Source organism: Haematobia irritans, chromosome 2 (genome assembly GCF_050003625.1).
Source record: "Haematobia irritans isolate KBUSLIRL chromosome 2, ASM5000362v1, whole genome shotgun sequence".
NCBI lineage: Eukaryota > Metazoa > Arthropoda > Insecta > Diptera > Muscidae > Haematobia > Haematobia irritans.
The window spans coordinates 93745806-93759930 of record NC_134398.1 but is presented as its reverse complement, the minus strand read 5'-3'; the positions used below and the strand labels follow the sequence as shown (position 1 = coordinate 93759930).

The window sequence follows — 14125 nt, the reverse complement described above, 5'->3', positions numbered from 1 at the left end:
ACAATGGAATACAATTTTTCTGTAATTGAACGAAAGACTTTAGCGAAGATGGATGTCGAACAATTCTGGTCATATATATCTAAGTGTAAAAATTTTAATGAAGAATTATCATTTCCAAATTATTCTAAGTTAGTTGACTTTTTACTATGTATGCCTCACGCTAATGCAGACGCCGAAAGAATATTTTCCGTTGTAACGGATTTAAGAACCAAAAAGAGAAATAAGTTAAGTCATGACATTATGAATTCGATATGTATTATACGATCTCATTTGCAATCAACTGAAAGTAATTGTACTACTTTCAAATGTACCTCTAGTCATTATAATAGGATGAAATACAAAACACTTTATTATAATTAACACAAAGTTCCTTAACACTTTAATTCACTACTGTACTACCTTAATTACACATTTTATGTTACTTAATTTTAAAGAAATTGAATTTCAAAATAAAATATATGTTATTTTATTACCATATTTGTTTGAATTTTATTCATTACCGTACCATAGGGAAAAATGTAGGGAAAAAAATTTTGGGCGTAGGGAAAAAGAGGGAATTTTTTGGAGCCGCGTAGGGAATTTTCAAAAAACCTCCTGGCATCACTGAATGGAACCCTTAAAGAAAATGTTTTTATGATCCAACCCGAATTGTTTAATGATGGCTCTCGAAAAGTTTGCAAACTCAAAAAATCGATTTATGGGTTGAAGCAGTTTGGAACGCCACGATCAATAATGAGCTCTTAAAAATGGGACTTACCAGAGGCGACGTAGATCAATGTATTTATTTTAAAATCACAGATAGCGAGATGCTATACATCACAATCTATGTCGACGATGTTTTGATTTTTTGAAATAATTTGGATACGATTAAATCAACAAAAGCAAAACTGGCGAGTAAGTTCAAAATTAAAAGATATTGGGGAAGTTTCATCTTGGGAACTATAACTATTGGGAATATAACTAGAGAAGACAACTCAATAAAAATCGACCAGTCACAATATATATATCGAATGTTTTAACTCGTTTTGGTATGGCGAATTGTAACCCTGTTTCGACACCTACTGATTGTAATCAAAAATTAACATCGAATATGTCTCCAAAAGATGGTGAAGAGAAAAACGAAATGTCTAAAATCTCTTACACGCAAGCCATAGGTTGTTTATTATTTGCTGCCCAAGTTTCACGTCCAGACATTTGCTATGCGGTCAATTTATTAAGTCGATTTGGTTCCAATCCCGGAAAACCGCATTGGGAAGCAGTAAAAAGAATATTTCGATACCTGAAAGGCATGACTGATAAAGGAATTGTTTTGAAGAAGCTGAAAGATGATGAGATCAAAGGCTATTGCGATGCTGATTGGGCCGGAGATATGGACGATAGCCATTCTACAACCAGCTATATATTCATTTATCAATCCGGTGCCATAGCATGGTCAACGAAAAAGCAAAAGACAGTGGCATTGTCTTCGACGGAAGCCGAATTCATGTCAGTGACTTCTGCAATACAAGAGTCAGTTTGGCTTAAACGTTTAGAAGCTGAACTCAACCCTCTAAATAGCAAAACCATGAAGCTGTTTTGTGATAATAAAGGAGCTATCCAGGTAGCCCTAAACAAGAAACACACATGTGGATATTAAAGCCAAATTTATCCACCCGAAACTAGATGAAAAGGAAGTCATTATTGAATATCTTTGTACCAAGGAGATAATCGCTGACGTCTTCACTAAGGCTGTTACCCATCAAAAACTTATGTATTTTAGATATAAATTTGGACTTTACTAACAAATCAAAAGTTTAATTGAAATCATAAGACTTTTTGCATTTGTAATTGAAATTGGAATTTAATTTATGAATACATTTTGTAAAAGGGTACATGAGAAATTTAAACATAAAATAAGGAAATTCTTCATTCAGGGAGAGTGTTGAGAATGAAAGTGATGTACACCCAGAAAAAAGTGCCTTCGAAACTAAAGGAAAAAATTTTCATCAATATAGTTTATCCATTTTATTTCCATTAAGGTAAATTTTTGTGAAAAATAATAAAATTTACTCGTTTCAGTAAAAAAATCATAAACTGTAAGCAGTTAGGAATAGTTCATTAACTAGAATAAGGCATGGAATTTTACTCATACTATTTTCTTCGTAAGAATTTACTACTGAAAAAGAAAATTTTATTCACCGATAACAAAGCATTCGTAAAAATAAACAAAAACCGAACTAAAGCTAAGTTTCTTCAAAATTAGTAAAATTTCTTATAAAATGATAATTGCGACTTCCTTTATAATAGAAAGTTTTTCATACATACGAACAACACTTGGCATAGAAAAATATTTTAGTTCATTCGTACTAAGAAGTATGCAATCCTTTCAAAACTTAAGGAAACACACTTGTTAGAATATAGGAAATTTTCCTAAATTTCTATTGTCTACCTGTAATCGATACCTGTCATCGTAATCGATGTGTTTGCGCGTGGGTGTAATCGATATATTTGCGCGTCGGTTGTTTTTTTAGTTGGAATCGCGTTGTTTTGGTATACGGAGAGATTGTTAAAAAATAATATGGTAAAATAATATAATAAATAACAAATAAAATATATAAAATATTTGTTATTTTAAATTAGTGAGAAAAATTTTCATTTTTTTAAATAAATCTATCAATGTTCGTGATAGTGTATAAAGAAAGAAAACACCAGCAGAATAACAACCCTTTCATTTGTCTTCATTTTGGAATCTTCAATTATCAGGTAATATTCAGTGTCGCTAACCTTTTGCAACAAAAATGTTTTATGATTTTTTATACTTGTAGGTATTGAAATTGTAAAAGGAGGACAAAATCGTTAGGCAGCAACTTATTAAAAGTGAAAAGTACAAGAAGAAGAAAAAGTGCGTTTTACAGTTGATAATATCACACGGAAATTGGAAATAGTGGAATAATAAACTAATATTTCAAAGAGATTCGATGCTGTTGATTCTTAATAAATATATTCAATATATTAATAAAACATGTATTTTATTGAAGATAAAATTGCTTATAGAAATAAATAAAATTGTATTTAAAAACGAAGGTAAGCAGTTCTACTTATGAAGTAAAAGTTTTACCACAAATGTGTAAGATTTGTCGAAATGAATGAAAAAATTTCATTAAAATCATTCCATATATGAATTCAAATTAGTTAAATGTTTTCATTCTGTAGTATAGTGGTATATAAATATAGGAAAATGTTAACTAATATATGGAATGCATTATTCCTAATTTCTACGAAAATCACATCGTTCAAACAAATAAAAATGTCTTTGGCGCTATACGAAGTTCAACTTTCTTCACAATGAGTTCATTTTAACTTAAAGAAGGGGTCACTTTTTTCTGGGTGTAGGCAACACTTTATTTCTCCTGTACTCCATAGCGTGCCACTGCTTGTACATATATTTACAACTCTGCTTAACATATTAGTACTAACACTTTTGCAGTGTAACTTTTGAGTCGTTCAATAAACCTTGATTCAAACACAACAGTTTTCTCTCACAAATTTTCCGATGGGACCGATAGCGCATGCTTCGAAAACTCTAAATAAATCACAACAATCATATTCGCAAGTTGAAAAAGAAGCGTTGGCGGTGATTTTCGGTGTCAAGAAGTTTCATCAGTATCTGCATGGATGGCGTTTTGAATTGGTTACTGATCATAAGGCTTTGACGACAATTTTCCACCCGGCTAAAAAGTTGCCAATTGTAACCCTTCATCGGCTGCAGCGATGGGCTATCGAGTTGTTAGGGTACGAGTTTTCAATTCGCTACAAGAAATCGTCAGAAAACGCAAATGCAGACGCTTTATCCAGGTTACCAATGACTGAAGATGATGAGTTCGATGAAACTGAGTGAAGTATAAATGAAGATGTAAATTCAGTGTATCAATTAACAGTGGCGTCATTTCCACTAAACTCCGATAGTCTACGAGATGCGACAAAGGAGGACGAAACACTAAAAATTGTTTGTAACTATGTTCAAAATCTCAATCAAATATCGAACCTTATTTTAATCGAAAATATTCGTTATCATTACAGGATGAAATACTGTTGCTTCAAACTAATTATTTAAGAGTTGCTTCAACAACAAGTGGTTGAAGTGTTACACGATGGACACTGGGGAAAAAATCGTATGAAAGGAATGGCTAGACATTATGTGTGGTTTCCCGGCATTGACAAATCAATAGAAGAAAATCACAACAAATGTAAAATATGTATTGAGTCATCTATATGCCCGAAACGGGAGTTCACAGCTTGGCCGGAAGCAAGACATCCATGGTACCGAATTCATTTGGATTTTGCTGGTCCATTCCATAATCGAATGTGGCTTATAGTCAAAATTTCCATACACCATAGAACTCAATGCAGCCACGACAATGTCAACAATTGCTTATCCCCAACGAATTATGTCGATCGAGGGACTTCCTAATACCATCGGAGTTTTGCAAAAAAATGCCATTCAGCATCTTATCACAGCCCCCCTTCCATCCAACTTCGAATGGAAGAGCAGAACGATTTGTAAGACCTTTTAAAGAATTTTTCCGAAAAATTTTTATATTTTATGTCCAGGGGAATGTTAGATATAATCTGGCATCCCTTCTTCTTATCATAACCTATTGTCATTCGATCAATTCCTTTTTGGTTTTTTTAATTGTAATCCTCTCAATAGTTTTTGGTTAATAAAGAATATTTTTTGAATTAAAACTCTAACATTTTCCAAATTGTTTATCGTCATATTTCGGTAAAACGACATTCCAATGGACTTGTACACTACACTGGAAAAACAGTGAACCCACCAGGAAGAAAACTTTCGGTTAATTTGAGATAATTTTGAATATTTTTAGAAAATGTTAACTAAGCAGTGTTACAAACGCTGGCATCACGCCGATGTCATAAAATAAGTAAATATTTTTCGACACATTCAAGAAAATTTAGTAGACATAATTAAGTTTTTTCACTTGTTTAAGAAAAATTTTAGTTCAAAATTGCAAGAATGACTTTAGTGACATACGAAGTTCATGATGAACGCATTTGTAGTAAAATTTGCAAATTTGAAGAAATACTGAACTATTTTGTGGAAGACAGGAATTCAGTTAATCTTTATGCTTCATTTGTGTATATTTTTCTTCGGTTTTAGTTAGTTTAACTCACGTACGCAAAAAACACTAGTTTACACTGAAAATGGACACTTGAGGAGAATCGGCTTTTATTATGTATTTTGATCTACTGAATTCGAAAAAAAATGTTTAAATTTTTTTATGGAACAGTTTTTGAGATATCCCGTTATTTTTAGTTTTTCGCTCTTTTTTCACTAAACAAATTATATCTCAGAATTATGATTTACCCAATGGTACTAAAAATATTATTTTTGTAGTATTTATCCCTCCATTTTATATAAAATACTGCAAAGAAAATTTCCCGGGAATTAAGCGGGAGCGAAAAAATGGTGAATTCCCCGGAAACGGGATCCCGGAAAAATCCCAAATTGTACGCAATCTCTTTAGAGAAAAACTAAATCTTTCTACTCATTTCATTTCAATTAGACTATATTGGTCAAGCAAAGAACAAGAACGAAAACATCCAACATGTTCAAAAAATTTTTTCAAATCACCATAACAGCAACAAACAAAAGGAAACCCACAGTTTTTAATAATTGTGTCAATGATCTATAAAAAGTAAAGGAAAAATTCGAGCCCTATAAATAATGATGAGTTGAATTTCAAAAATAGAGTTCATTTCTTCTGGTAGCAAATCCTTCACCGTGCGGTATTGGTATGTGACTATTTTCTGTGTGTTTTACCTCTTTCTCTTTTTTATTTAATATTAAATTTTTACCCTCAATAGGTCTTATGTATGTAAAAATTCTTCTTCGCACGGATCCGATCCGCATACCTCACTTTACTCACTATCCTCACGCATCAGACATCAAGGCTAAACAAATTGTTTTGGCCCGCTGGAATAAATATGCTGATGAATATATTTGTATGTAGTGTTTACGGTCTCTAATTACAATTTTGTAAAAAAAACGAGTCAAAGTTGATGCGATCTCTCTCCAAATGTATACTCTTTGAATTAACTCTCTTTATGAACGGACGAAAACTTTATCTGTTTTCTTCTGTTTGTTTATGTGTTAAAATTTTAATTCTGTCGAAGACTGACAATGTTAGTCGATATATTGGAAAGATAAATTCTACAAAACTCGTAAAGGATTTGTTTTTAAAGGACCTCAAGCCAAAATAACAAATAAATAAAACTATATAACAAATAAATAAAACTATATAACAAATAAATAAAACTATATATATTATTTCAACGAATACTCTTACTTGCAATCTTTGCCCTGATCCCGCAAACTCAAATACTCTCTTTGCAAAAGCAAAATGCATAAACACATTCATCGATATTGAATAAATACACAAAACCAAAGATTATAGATTTGAGGAAGATGGGAGATTGGCTTGCGTCATACCAAATGTTGCATTTACGATATTAGTTTAATACATGTTTGTAATCTTTTAGTTGTTTTTAGTTTTTATTTTTTAAATGAAAAATGTAATTTTCTTAATGAAACAATGTTAAATTTTAGGCAACAACAAAAAAATTACATTTTCCCCTTTATGGAAATTTATTTCGTGCTCTTAATTTCTTTTTATTTGCATTTTAATGCTATGTCAATACTTGTCGTATACGCGTTTGGTTCGAGTATTAAACTAATGTGGTAAATGGTTTGATGTGCTCAGTAGCCAATCTCCTATCTTCCTCTTCTATAATCTTTGCATAAAACAACATCAAATACTCGGGACACGAAACATAGCGACCGAGTATCCTAGAGATTCATATCTTTGCTTTGCTATGCTTTTGTGGTGCATTTGTTAGTCAGAGTTGCCAACTTGTAGGAAGCAAAAATAGCAACAGAGTGGTATTTTTTGACTGTGTTTCGATTAATTGCGTTCATTCTTATACCCTAAACCACATAGTGGTCAGGGTATTTTGTATTATAATATGTAAATATGAACATAGTACTGCTTTGTAATAATTACTTTTGAATAATTATATTTTATAATAAAAATAAAAAAAAACAAATAGTTTCATTGTTGCTTATTAGAAAATCTTTTTTTGCTGCTAACCCTTTTGTCCAATGATATATTATCTAGTTTAAACCAAAAAATATTTAGGAATTTGAATATAAAAATATATTTCCAATTATTATTACCACCGCAATTACCATCAATCTCCCTGCTTTCATCTATAAAAACATTTGTTTTATTGTGATATGGTATCCCAACTTGACATTAGGGCTGTTTTCTTTTAGCACTGGATGCAACATTTATATGGGCTATCCAGAACATCGTTGCACTGGTGTTCTATCCAGAACATCTCATCAGATCAAGTCGCGTCGGTGTTGCCAGATTGCATTTTGATAAAGTGACGCCTTTTAGATTCACAATAGCAATTTATTGTGACTAATTTATAGAATAACATGAGATTCAACGTGGTACAGTGTCATAAATAATCGCAGCATTAAATATTTATTACTATTTGAGCATTTCATACGTTAAAATGTAAGATTTCACTAGTTTTTTGTGATTGTTTTTAAACAGCTGATGACAGTGTTGCATATTTTTTGGAGATGTCCTGGATAAACGAGTACTCTGTTTTCTTTTAGTCCGTAACTGCTTAGGGTCAAAGATTATAGAAGAGGAAGATGGGAGATTGGCTACTGAGCACATCAAACCATTTACCACATTTGTTTAATACTCGAACCAAACGCGTATACGACAAGTATTGACATAGCATTAAAATGCAAATAAAAAGAAATTAAGAGCACGAAATAAATTTCCATACACACAAAAAAAATTTTCTGATTCAATCACAAAATTAATTGATCCAATTAATTTTTAATTGAAATGTCTTCAATCACAGAAATGATAGTATCAATTAAAAAATTAATTGAAGGTCAATTAAAAAGTTAATTGATCCAATTAAAAAATTAATTGATACTATTATTTTTGTGATTGATTTTTGTTTCAATTAAAAAATTTGTTGAATCAATTAAATTTTTAATTGAATATTTTTTAAAACTCAATTAAAATTTTAATTGGAAAAATTTTCGTGAAATTTTTTTGTGTGTAGAGGGGAAAATGTAATTTTTTTGTTGTAGCCTAAAATTTAACATTGTTTCATTAAGAAAATTACATTTTTCATTTAAAAAATAAAAACTAAAAACTAAAAACAACTAAAAGATTACAAACATGTATTAAACTAATCTGGTAAATGCACCATTTGGTATGACGCAAGCCGATCTCCCATCTTCCTCAAATCTATAATCTTTGCTTAGGGTATCCAGTGCTAAAAGAAAACAGCCCTATTATATTGCTCTCTTCTGCTTCTCAGTTTCTCCTCCACTCACTTAGAGGGGTTTTAGACGATGCAATTAGTTGCGTGCAATTTTTTGTATTCTCTTTTAAAGTTGCTTCTTAAAAACATCAGCATTTATACGGTGCAATACGTTTGAAATTTTTTGACGTTTATTCGCTCAATCTTCTTTAATTGGTAATTCGTAACAATAAAATACATAGTGAAAAAAATTGTTTAAGCAATTGCAAAAATAAAAATGGAAGATAATAACGAAAAATTCATTCACGTTGAAAGCAGAATACAAATAAAGCAATGAACAACAGTACAAACGACAGTGAAGAGAAATGTCAAAAAATTGCAAGAGGAACGGAAAACGTGAAATTTTTTCTACCCCCTTTGCTTCTCTACACCGTTTGCCTACAAACAAGAGTTGCATGCAATTATTGCACGAAGAAATTGCATCGTGTAAAAGGCATCTTACTCGCAACTCCAAACAAATGGTGGTGGTTTTATACAAAGATTATAGAAGAGGAAGATGGGAGATTGGCTACTGAGCACATCAAACCATTTACCACATTAGTTTAATACTCGAACCAAACGCGTATACGACAAGTATTGACATAGCATTAAAATGCAAATAAAAAGAAATTAAGAGCACGAAATAAATTTCCATAAAGGGGAAAATGTATTTTTTTTTTGTTTTGCCTAAAATTTAACATTGTTTCATTAAGAAAATTACATTTTGCATTTAAAGAATAAAAACTAAAGACAACTAAAAGATTACAAACATGTATTAAACTAATCTGGTAAATGCAACATTTGGTATGACGCAAGCCAATCTCCCACCTTCCTCAAATCTATAATCTTTGGTTTTATAAATTTCACTAGCGTGGAGATGGAAATACAATAGGTACATCATATAAAACTTGCAAATACGCGAGATGTGTGCAAGTTTGCAAATGCTGAATATGTAAATAGTGTTTGGCGTGAGTTTTTGTGTTTGTACACACAAGATAATTGTTCATGTATAGGGAAAAATACAATGATTTGCGGGAACAAATGAGAGTAAACACTGACCCTCAATAGACAAAAATGTCTTGATATGTCGTATAAGACGTCTTGTGCAGGCCTTTAATTCATTATTGATTTTAGCAGCTAAGCTAGAACTTAGTATCCATATTTAAGGAAACTACTACACTGAACGAAGAGTTTTCTTTTTTGAAGAACAAAAGTTCAGTTTAGATAAAATTTTTGAATCACCATAAATTCGGACATGTTTTCTCTAAAAGGGAATACTTCCTAAGGGGAATTTTTTCCTTGGGTCTAAAAATGTTTTTGCCTTTTTCCTTTTCTTTCTCCTTTAATTATTCACACATTTCTCTCTAAAATGTATGTACACTGCAAAAATACCCTTACAGTTAAATGATTCGAGTTAAAAATAGGTATCTTTACATGAAAACAAAATTTATTGGCCTAAGGTCAACTTTGCTTTAGTAATTCTGAAAATATCTTCAAAATTAATTAAATCGTCTTTATCCTTATTTTGTTGACTTTCAAAACTCAAATTTATATGTGTTATAATTGCATCCTTGCTTCAATACTCTTCTTATTTGACTCGGAAAAATGCAGTAGAAGTATTAGTAATAAAATTAATGATTAAATTAAAGATAAAATTTTTAGAACCTTTTTCCATGTATAATTTTATTAATCACTGCTTTCATTTGAAATTTATGAGTCGAAAAATTCAGTGCGTTGGCCAGAGAAATTTCCAAGCTCAACAACTTAGAGAAGATTTTAAACACTCAAAAATGTCAAGAGCATAACTGAAGTGAAAACTTCTTCTTGCTTCATCGAAACTGGTATTGAACCCATGAATCTTTGTATGCATCTCTGTGGCATGCAAGGCAAGGACGACTCATCCGATGATGGTCATGTCACAGAAAAAAATATCACATATATTTCCAATTAAAAATTTGATTGAAGTTGAAAAATGTTCCAATTAATAAATTAATTAATACAACTAACTTTTTGATCAAAATATACACATTAAGTTAAATACGTCAATAATTGAAAATTTTGAATTAAAAAATTTATTGAAACAATTAACTTTTTAATAGAAAACGGAATAGGCTGTCTATTACATCTCTTTTAAAGAGAACATGTTCTGTTTTTGTGTTCGTATCTTTTTGTTCACTCTCTTTTTTTGGTGCCGTATTTTTATGTCCAACAGTGCTCTTTATGTACTCTATTTCAAAAAAATCCTAGATTGATGGAATTTTATTTATTTAGTAGGAATTCGCCACAATTGTTCGCCACTAATTGTTTACGGGGTTAAATCTGTTGACAAATTAAAGGCCGGAACACAATTGCGACGTTTCGACGTACGGCGTAAAAATTAGAAATAGATGTAATTGAACGTACGACGTAAATACGCCAATACGTTGTCGTCGTCAATTTATTTTGTTTATTTTTTAAGAAAATGTGATTCTTTTTGTTTTCTATTGTTTTATTATATATTTATTTCGTTGTTTCTATCATTGGAAACTATTATTATTTTAATTTTAACATCAATAAAATTATTAATTATTTAATAAAGAATTTTTTTATTGTTAACTCTTTTTTAGTTAAAATGTTCTCTTTTTTTAAAGCGAAAGTTCTCTTTTGAAAATTATCCATATGAAAACCCTAAAACGGAAGATTAAATCAAATGGATTTTTTTTTATTTTTTTTATCAAAACATTATTTCAAACAATAAATTTCGTAATCAAACTCAAAACTCTAAGCCAGTAAAGAAAGTAATTGAAAATAGATAGGTTTTTAATAAAAAAATAAAAGTTTTGCAATCAATGTCAATTACATTTTTAATTGAATCAATTAAATAATTAATTGAAATTTGCAAATCAATTAATTTTTTAATCGAGTATTGTTTAATGCTCAGTTAAAACTGTGATTGATACTATCATTTCGTAATCGAAGACATTTTAAATGATCACTATTGTATCACTGTTAAGGGAAACACACGCGTTTTTACCCGGCTTCAATAATTCATTGTTTTTTGTTTACCATTCGCATCTGGACGACTTGGATAAGTTGGAATTTCATCAATCACTTTCGCCGAAACCGATGTATAACTTGAGACGATCAGCAGCTTGAAGAATTATTGTCATATTTCTTATTAACTTTTTATAAGAAAATTGGATATAAAATATAATTAGAAATAAATTGGAAGACGACACTCTCTTGCTGTTAACCGGTAAAACAAAACTCACATTCAGAACATTGGACAATAACAATATCAGCTGGTATGTGTGTCATATTATATTTGGTGTAGTGTTCACATGCTAAGGCTCAGATTACTAACATCGTATTTGTCGTAACAACAAATCGTACGGATGATCGTTTATAGTAACTATACCACATTGCACCAAGATTTATTATAGAAAACATTTATGGAATTTAATGTTTTCGCATGCTTCACTAACTGGAACAAATAAGCATTGCTAAACTACTTAGCCGCATAATTAATTACACAAACTGTCTTATTTCCCAGTATCATATTTCGTTCAGCCTAAAATTATACACTGGAAATTTACTTTGAACCCAATAAACACAGGATGAGCGTTTTTCAAATGCAACAACTTTTTAGTTTGAGGGTAAATATAATTTTCAACATAAATTCAACTTGACTTGAAATAGCTCATCTTCAATATATCTTCAAATTGTTTGCGAATTACTTCCAATTTACCAAAATGTTGACGAAATCTTTGAAAAGGTGTTGAAGATAATATGAGAAAACTTTGACAAAACACTACCCTAAAATGCAACGAAAAAACCATGTGGTTTTCAATACTTATTTGTGCAACGAAGTTCGTGGTCAATTGCAAGAAATAAGAAAAATGGAAAATTTTAGACAAATAAAATAGTTTATAAAAATAGGTAAGTGAAAATAATAAATGAAATAAAACTTTAAGGAAGTCACTAAATGTATATCTCTTTGCAGAAAACTAAAATTATGGATTCTACGTTTTTGAAAACATTAAAAAGCTGACCGATGAAAAAATGGTGACAATTAACTGGAACTGCTTCAAATAGTTTATAATAATTGGTACGTCAATATGAAAAATTAAATCATCACTTTAGAGAAGTCACTAAATTTAAATCTCTTTGCAGAAAACTAAAATCTTTGGATGCTACATTCTTGCAAACATTAAGAAGCTGACCAATGGAAAATGAGTGGCTTATCGACAAGAAAAAGTTTCCAGAAACATTACAAGTGCAACCAATTAAAATTGTTAAAAATAATAAATTGTTGAAATCTACAACTTCTGGATGAAAATGTGCATGACATCGTCAGTTTAATTCATGTGCTATTATCAGTTTAAAGTGGATATTTTGTGAATTCCTTCTGCTGGAAATCAATTCTAACACGCGGTCCAGTACGTTCCTAATTTCAAATTGCCCGCATGTTAATAAATTTTAATGTGGTTTTATGACACCAAAAGGAAGGAAATCGTATTATCAATGCAAAAGTGTTTACTAATAATGTTTAAGATATTTAAATTTTTGTTGTTTGTTTTTTTTTTTTTTTTTTTGTTCTTATTTGTTGATATGTTTAATAAGATTATTATTTATCAATTGGTATTGTAGTGTATTATGCAGTGTAGTGTATTATTATATATTTTATTTTGATAAAAAAGAATAATTTATACAAAATTCATAGAATTTTGCCTTTGACTTTCAATTTGAAGTGGGGATATCATTCATACAAATTTAGGTTGAAAAGTATTTGCAACGATGTTAATTTTGAATTTGACTCGCATCGAAAATTGTTTGACAAATTATTGAGTAGCGATGCATTTCAATTTGAGGATAACACTTGAGATATTATTGCTAATGTGTTGAATTTCACTGTTGAGGGTAATGTCTGTTTTTTGTTGAGAACGCGATTTTCTCAACAATTTCTCAACTTGAATATTACCCTAATCCTTTGAAAAAATGTTTGAAAATTTGTTGAAATTTAGCATTTTTCAAACGTTTGTGTTTATTGGGAATTATAATTTTGGTTTGTGAGTTGGATAAATGGCGAGTACACCAAATATACAGGCATCCCAACACACAAAACGTAAACTGGAAGAAACATCACCAGAAGAAAACACAATGAATAAGAAACAGGTGTGTAGCATGGAGGTTAGTGACCTAATGGAGGCAATGAAATTAACAATGAACGGATTGCTTAAAGAAAAACTTAAAAACCTACCAACCAAACAAAATTTAGACGAGGTCAAATCGGGAATATCGTATGTAACGGAAGAAATATCTAATTATACCCTTCACCACTACTGTGGTACAGGGTTTGTGCTTTTGTATGTAACGCCAAGAAATAGTGGTCATAGACCCATCTTTTAGTATACCGATCGGCTTAGAATTAAATTCAGAGTCGATTTAGCGATATCCGTCTGTCTGTCTGTCTGTCTGTCCGTCCGTCCGTCTGTCTGTATATGTAATTTTGTGCACAAAGTACAGCTCGCAATTTAAGTCCGATCGTCCTCAAATTTGGCATAGGGCCGTTTCTTGGGACAGAGACAATCGCTATTGGTTTTGGAAAAAATCGGTTCAGATTTAGATATAGCTGACATATATATTTATCCCCGATGTGGTCATAGTTAGCGTGTTTATCAACCGATTTTCTTGAAATACCGTACATCCAAATATTTTATGAATATCGAAAATCTTGCAAAATATCAGC

General features: G+C 30.7%; 1 protein-coding gene and 1 long non-coding RNA gene across 3 annotated transcripts in view; one reads left to right on the top strand and one right to left on the bottom strand.

The window, feature by feature from the left end:
- The window catches only part of AlaRS (alanine--tRNA ligase, cytoplasmic), a 99313-nt gene that overhangs the window by 68799 nt on the left and 16389 nt on the right, over positions 1 to 14125 (bottom strand). The gene's annotated exons all lie outside the window — the stretch shown is intronic.
- Positions 12006 to 13030, top strand: LOC142225797 (uncharacterized). The gene is made up of 3 exons (XR_012719428.1): positions 12006 to 12315; positions 12380 to 12484; positions 12550 to 13030. It is a non-coding gene; the product is annotated as an uncharacterized LOC142225797 (long non-coding RNA).